Raw genomic sequence first — 7,462 nt, 5'->3', positions numbered from 1 at the left:
TTTTATTGGAGGGTTATATTTAGATGCAAGATCAGGGTGCAAACAGTTCCTTTTCAGTTGAAAAGTAAGCCTCCCTCCACTCCAGCAGAACTGAGGATGTTCCAGCCCCCTCCCCTCCCTCTCCAGCTCTCCTTTCCCCTGCCCTCCCCTCGGCTCCCCTCCCCTCTCCTCCTCTCCCCTCCCCGCTAATACCCAGGCTCCGCCGTAGCCCCCAAGACCATTCCAGGCATGCCCCGCGCGGCCAGGCGCATGCGCCACGGCGGTGTGACGTTGGACGGCGGCCAGGACGCAGGCGTGGGGCATTTGCAGCCAGAGAGCCTCAGCGGCGTCCTTGCGCTCTGTCGCCCTGCTTCTGCGCTCCGCGGCGGCGGCCCGATAGTTCGCAGGTAAATGTCCCTGTCTGGTTCCGGCGAGCCCGAGCCAGACCCACCTGCCTGCGCCCCTTCTTCTCCCCATCCCCCGGAGTTGGTCCCTTTGGAGCCTCTCTTGGGGCTCAGCCCCGTACTCCTCCGAGAAGACCCCCTCTCGGCTAGCGTCCCGCCCCTCTCCAGTGTCGGTTCTTGCAGAGCCTCTGCCAGAGTTGCCCCGCTCTGCGCGCCCTCCCCTTCCCTAGCGTCGGTCCCTGCTGAGCTTCCCCTTGAGCCGCCCAGCCCCGCACCCTTCCGAGAGGACGCCCTCCCGGGCGTAGGTCCCAGCAGAGCCTCCTCTAGCGCCGCCCACTCGGCGCCCCTCAGGGTTGACCCCCGGCCCACATTCTTTTCTCCCGTTGCTGGTTGTCGGCCCCACCAGAGCTTCTGCTAGAGCCGTCCATTTGCGCGCGCCCTCCTCTTCCACCGTGTCGGCCCCTCCAGAGCCTTCCCTAGAGCCGCCCACCCCGCGACCCTCTGAGCGAACACCCTCGGCTTCTACCAGGCTGGAGCCGCCCAACTCCGCGCCGCTCTGCAGGGACTGCCCTCGGCCCGCGCCCTCTTCCCTCCCTGGTGCTGGCCCCTCCAGAGCCTCCCCTAGAGTCTCCCAGCCCCGCCCGAGCTCTCCCGCAGCCGTTCCGCTTCCCGCAGTTTCTCCCGACCGGCTCGCTGCCTTTCCGCTCCCCGCAGGTGCTCCCACCCGTCCCGCTGTCTTTACTCCAGCTCGGGTGTCCTAGTGCCGGCTGTCTGGTCGAGGAGACTTGGGCTCTTTTTCGTTCCCCTCCGGCACGGAGATCGCACCCTCTTTAAGGAATCCAGAACGGTATTGAAACTCTGCACTCGCGGGTGCGCTCGGCCCCCGCTTCGTTTCACCTACTCTTAGCTGTGCAGTCTTAGGGTCTTGGTTGTACTTTTTCTACATCTGATCCTTTCATTCATCCAGATCAGGAACTCTGGACCTCAGCGGGGGTTTATTTAGTGTTGACATAGAGTTTTTTGTTTTTATCTCAAATGTAGAGTAAATTACATAGAAGAGGCTTTGTAAATGAAGAATAGTAAGTTCCCGTTTTTTCAGGGAAGTGGAGGGAATGAGGTACGACTGTCACACTACCAAAAAATCTAGAGCAACGTGATTAATTCCCAACACCATTGACTCCAAGTCCCTGAGAATTTTTTTTTTAAGTACCTCCTCTGATTAGGACGGGGTGGAGCCACTGCCGGAGGCAGTTCCCTTGTATTTAAAGAGAGGAAAGGGTCTCCTGGTCTTTGAGGAAACCAAAGCCAGTGCAGGAAGTGAGTTGTCAGAAGTCACGAGGGGAATTAGGGCCGAGCTGGGACTGTTTAGCTGCCTGTTTACTTTGGCTGTCTTTATTTGTTGAACAAATCAATGACCAAAATATTTGCCTATATGTGCTTGTGCAGCCAGGTTATCTAAGGGCCAGCCTGTACATGGGAACGAGAATGTCTAGGGTTTCCTCTTCCTGGTAGTGATTTTTTTTACTTGACTCCTCCTCTTCACACCCCACCCCCCCCAGCAGCATACTGATCTGATCTCTGAGGGCAGAAATCCAACATATGTTGGAGGATCATCCTGGCAGATGAGGTAGTGTTCAGTAAATGCTTTCTAAGGGAGGCTGCAGGAAATAACTCAGAATCTGACAAAGGTTCTTCACTAGCATATTTTTAATGATGTCAGTACATTTTGTAAGTAAAATTCCTAATAATCTCAAGGACTGAATTTATGAAATGTGTGCATCAGTGGTATAGAAAGAACAGATACCACTCTTGTTGTGATAGTCCTATTATTCTTCTGGAAGATACTAGTTTTTCCTGACTCTCCCTAGAAGCTATGCTATGCTTCCCAGTTTGCCACCCTACAGGAATATTTGGTTTCTTTCTCCTTACCTCTGCCTTTTTTCCTTTTTCTAGATGTGTAAAGAAATTAAAAATGGTTAGTGTCTCTAACTACAAAAAACTGCAGATAGTAAAATAAACTATTAAACATGTTATAAAAAGTGGGCTGTCATGTTTTATTGGTTGTATATTTGCTTCTGAATTTGATCATGGGCACAGACAGTTGAACTTTCTTATCTGTTTGGTTTGTCTGCCCTTTGATGAGTACTTGTATTAGGCTTGTTAAGAAGTGGTTGCTACTGCCAATGGTTGTAGTGCCAACGCTACACTGACCTCTGAGTGATGATGGCTCACCCAATTCTTGTCCCCTGTATTTAGGGTACACTTGGGACTTCTTGTTGCCTTTACATTATTGTTATTTAAAAACTTTTTTTGGGGGGCAACTGGATGGCTCAGTTGTTTAAACATCGACTCTTGATTTCCATTCAGGTCATGATCTCGTGGTTTGTGAGTTCGAGCCTGGGCTCCACATTGACAGTGGGAGCCTGCTTGGGATTCTCTCTCTCTCTCCCCTACTTTCTTTGCCCCTTCTATGTTCTCTCTCTCTCTCATTCTCTTAAAATAAGTAAAATAAACTTAAGAAAAAATGGTTATAATTTAAAAGAAAAATAATTTTTTTCGGGGCACCTGGGTGTCTCAATCATCCAACTCTTGATTTTGTCTGAGGTTATGACCTTATGGTTCATGAGATTGAGCCCTAAATTGGGCTCTGCGCTAACAGCATGGAGCCTGCTTGGGATTATGTCTCTCTGCCGCTACCCTGCTCATGCTCTGTTTTTCTCAAAATAAGTAAATATACATTAAGAAAAACTTTTTTTTTTTTTTAAGATTTTGTTTTTAAGTTATCTCTACACCCAGCATGGGGCTCGAATTTACCACCCTGAGGTCAAGAGTGGCACGCTCCACCTGATCCATCCAGGTGCCCCTAACATTATCATTTTTTTTTGTAAGGTTTATTTTTTTTTTGAGAGAGAGAGAGAAAGACAAGAGTTCTAGCTGGGGAGGGTAGAGAGAGGGAGATAGGGAATCCTAAGCAGGCTCGGACCCATGAACTGCAAGATCATGACCTGAGCCGAAGTTGGACACTCTACTGACTGAGCCACCCAGGCCCTTCCCCTACACTATTGTTTTTGAAGAACAAAGTTTTCCTCCCTTTGATAGGGTAGGAACTTTTACAGTTAAGGTACAGAGAGGGCTAACTAGAGGAACCAGGATATTGTGAATGAGTCAGTTGTAGACACGCAACTCTAAATTGCATTTCTTAAAATAGTAACGTAATTATAGCAGTTCTCAGTTTTGGAGCACCTACAGGGCTCTTTGGGCGTATTATCTCATTTAATTCTCACACTAACCCCCTATGAGATAACTAGTAGTGTCCTGTTGTACAGGTAAGAAGAAAAGTGAAGCTTGGGAGGGTTAGGATTGTGCTCAGAGTCATACCAGTTAGTAAAAGGCAGAGCTCAGAACTGACAGATTCCAAAGGCAATGTTCTTTCTACCTCTTAAATTAATCTCTTTTGGATTCAGTGCTTTTAAAATGATTTCAGTTCACATTTAAAATAATTTGAATTGTTGAAGGGCACCTGCGTGGCTCCATTGGTTAGGTGTCCAACTCTTGATTTTGGCTCAGGTCATGATCTCATGGTTTATGAGCTCAAGCCCTGCCTTGGGCTACTGGCTGACAGCATGGAGCCTGTGTGGGAATTCCCCACTGCCCCCCACCTTTCCCCTGCTCATGCTTGCTTTTTCTTTCTTTCTCAAAAATAAATAAAAAAATAATATGAATTGTTGAATATGGTTTATGTTTAAAACTTCCTATAGGTTTTCTGGCATGTGTGTAATGTGGGTATTTTGCAGCTAGTTTGCTGGTGTTTTATTCTGTTGAGACCCAACAGCAGGACTTTTATCTGATGAGTTTTAGTTTATGCAGTAGATCTTGCTCCAGGATATAAATAGTGAAGCGTTGAAATAAGTTATGAAGTGATGTGGACTTCAGCAAAGTAAGGCAAAAAAATATTCCTGTTCCTTTAAAGATGGATTTGGTTCTGTATTCAGGGATGTTTTTTGTTTGTCTACAAGATTTTTGTTTTTACTTCTAGTGTATATATGTTCAAATTTTGACCTTCAAGAGCATCTTAATTTATTAAGTCTTCTAAGCCATTTGAGAAGCCACCTAATGTGTTTCTGTCTTCTGGAATGTTTTGGGCAAATTTTATTCATGTGCTAGTGAGGAAGTAATAGTGATGATAGTAATTGCTGCATGAGCAGCTACCTATTCTTGAATTTTAGTAAATGTCAGGCACTATGCCAAATATTTACATGTTTTTTCACCCAATTTTCCAAATATCTATCAAGTAGGTGTTGGTATTCTCATTATATGGGCTAAGAAACTAAGCCTTGGAAAAGTTAAATAACTTGCCCAAAGTTATCTATAAGTGAGTGAGTCAGGATTTGAACATGGGTCATCTGTTTTTGTCTCTGCTGCTGGTCTCTCTGTGATTTATGCTTTGTTTTCCCCTTAACTCATTTTAGTTGCATTTCAGGAGGGAGCAGAGTTAGCTGTTTATGCTCCTAATAATCCATCTTTAATGTTGAAAATAGCAAAGCAGTCATTAGCATGGGTAATCTTGACATTATTGGTATATCTTTTGTCTTGGATTCTCATTTTAATATCACTGTGTGTCTTCTCTCTTTGAAAATAACTCTCCTGTGAATTACAGTGTTTAGTGATAAAAATACGGATTTTACATAACCGTAATATTTTTGTTTAACACAGAAAGAAAAATTAAAAAAATGGATGTTTAAAGTCTGCCTCCCCCGCCCCAGCACTGTTTCTCAAGGCAGGGCAGGCTAGTAGGATCAGGAATTGGCCTAGGCCAATGAATAGTAGGATACCTCTTTTAGGCAGTAACATGTGAGTGCTCTGTAAGGCTGAAGGCAGGTGGACTGAGTGACAGTGTCTCCTCTGTTCTGGTCAGGGTTCAGGAGCTTGGCAGGGTATGGATTCTAGACAGATACAGCTGCGGTCCAGCTTAGGTGAGGTGGGTCATTTAAGGAGCCAGGTACTGGCAACTGCTTATTTAAGAACTTGTTGCCCTTGGTTTATCTTCTTTATAGGGCATAGTGTGGAGAGTCTGTATTGTGTTACATACATGTTGCTTATGGGTTGGGAGCCAGAGGCAAGGTTGCTCTTGCTGCTGGAGGCTGAGACTAAGGCTGATGAGGCAATATGCTGCATATGGTGCTGGTGATAACAAACTGGTGCCTGACAGAAGAGGCTAGTAGTCACAAAGGATACACATCTCTTCAGTGAAGATAAAGAACTTGTTTTCCTGCCTTCAGTTGAGTGCCCACCTTGCTGTGTCTGCTAGATGGCAAAATGCCCTTGCCTCAGTCCCCCTAAGATGTGCTGTGTGGATGATATTGCCTGACTAGAGTGAAGATCCCACAGGGTGCTTGAGGAGGCTTTCATTATCATGGGGCTTTAATATTTTCTTCTTTTTGACTTTTCTGGAGACTGGCTTGTGAGTGCCTGCCCAGCAAGTACAAGTAACCGGACTCAGTGTATTCCTGCAGGTGTGAATTCCAGGTTTGTTTCCTAAAAGTCCTGCTCTCCAGTGGTTTAAGTTTTAGGCTGGTTTGAAGTCTATTCCTACAGTCTTCTCTACTGCTAAGTTTTATACACTTGAGTCCTTAACTCAGAAGTCTAGACTTTTTGTCTTAAAAAAGAAATTGTGGCATCTTGGTAAACACAACAAATACCCCTTATTATTACCATAATAACCATTTGAATTATCAAGTGAGGAGAAGGTATTATACAAGTCAGAGTGTTTAAACTTTCTTTTAACACCCCCCTCCCCTGGGCCCCCAGTTGGGTGAAATCCAAACTCATATCGGAAGTTGTGTGCTTTCTCTAACACATTCTATAGCAGTGTATATGGTTTTAGTCATCATTTTATTCTTAGGATGCCTTTCATCCTCAGTTGGTTCTAATGAACTATAATTATTGTTTTCGATTTGGCATTATTAGATGCTCTTCCTTCAGCTGGTTGGTTTTTTTTTAATCCTTTCTAAAGACATTCCTTCCTGAAACCGTCTTTAATTTTTTAAAGTTTAATTTACATTTTTATTTGTAGAGACAGTGTGCATGAGCAGGTGAGAGGGTGGGGGCGGGGAAAGAGGGAGGGAGAGAGAGGGAGGGAGAGAGAGAGTGAGAGGGAGGGAGGGAGGGAGAGGGAGAGAGAGAGAGAGAGAGAGAGAGAGAGAGAGAGGATATGAATCTTAAGCAGGCTCCATGCTCAGCGCAGAGCCTGATGCCGGGCTTGATCCCACAATTCTGGGATCATGGCCTGAGCTGAAATCATGACTGACTGAGCCACCCAGGTGCCGCGTGTCTTTGCTTTTTGACAGTAGGCACAACTTGCGGTTTCCTGTCCCTAAATTGTAACCAGCTGATTTTCAAGGAGCACAGACTCCTTTTTGAGAAGACCAGTATCAGAGATAAAAATCTGGACATGGGGTGCATGTGAGATTGTCCCACATAATGACTAAAGATAGACAGGATGATACCAGATACCAGATGAGTCCACAGAATTACCCTTTCAAAAAGTCACAAGTTTCTGTTGATAATTCCAGTTTAAGTTTCTTTAGACCTTGTTATAATAGTTTTCTCTTTCTCTAATGGTTTTGAATTATTTTACATAAGCACACCAAAGGTATGTTTACGATGTCCCCTTGATGTAGAAGTTGTTTTTTTTTCCTTTTTGAATTTTTATTCAGATGGCCTGAAATTGATTCCCAAGTCAGCTGATCAGATTCCTATTGTTGACATACCTTGAGTGCCAGATACCTGAAAAGTAAAACCCAGGCTTACGCCAAGGCAGTACCAAAGAGAACATGAGTAACTCAGATGTTGACCCATGCAGTTGGTAGATAATAGGAAATCTCAAGGTTTTTAAGGTTTTATTTGGAACTTCATTTTTGACCCTCTATTTTCAGGGGTGCTAGCATTGTTAATGGTTTTACAGGTATGTAAAGTTGTTGGACTCAGTTTCTTAAAAGACCTTTGAGTAAATGAAAGTTTTTTTTTGTTTTTTTTTGTTTTAATGTTTATTTATTTTGAGAGAGAAAGGGAGAGAGAGC

General features: G+C 44.7%; 1 protein-coding gene across 2 annotated transcripts in view; it reads left to right on the top strand.

Moving 5' to 3' along the window:
* The first annotated feature begins 261 nt into the window (after positions 1-261).
* Positions 262-7,462, top strand: part of PLEKHB2 (pleckstrin homology domain containing B2) — a 48,480-nt gene continuing 41,279 nt past the window's right edge. Inside the window, exon 1 of one of the 2 annotated variants that reach the window (XM_060623868.2) lies at positions 262-386. The gene's annotated coding sequence lies outside the window, so the exon portion shown is untranslated. The remainder of the gene's footprint in view (positions 387-7,462) is intronic. The other variant, XM_060623867.2, reaches the window with a different exon arrangement.

The sequence above is a fragment of the Panthera onca genome, chromosome C1 (assembly GCF_046562875.1).
Source record: "Panthera onca isolate mPanOnc1 chromosome C1, mPanOnc1 haplotype 2, whole genome shotgun sequence".
NCBI lineage: Eukaryota > Metazoa > Chordata > Mammalia > Carnivora > Felidae > Panthera > Panthera onca.
This window is presented reverse-complemented; position numbering and strand designations above follow the sequence as displayed.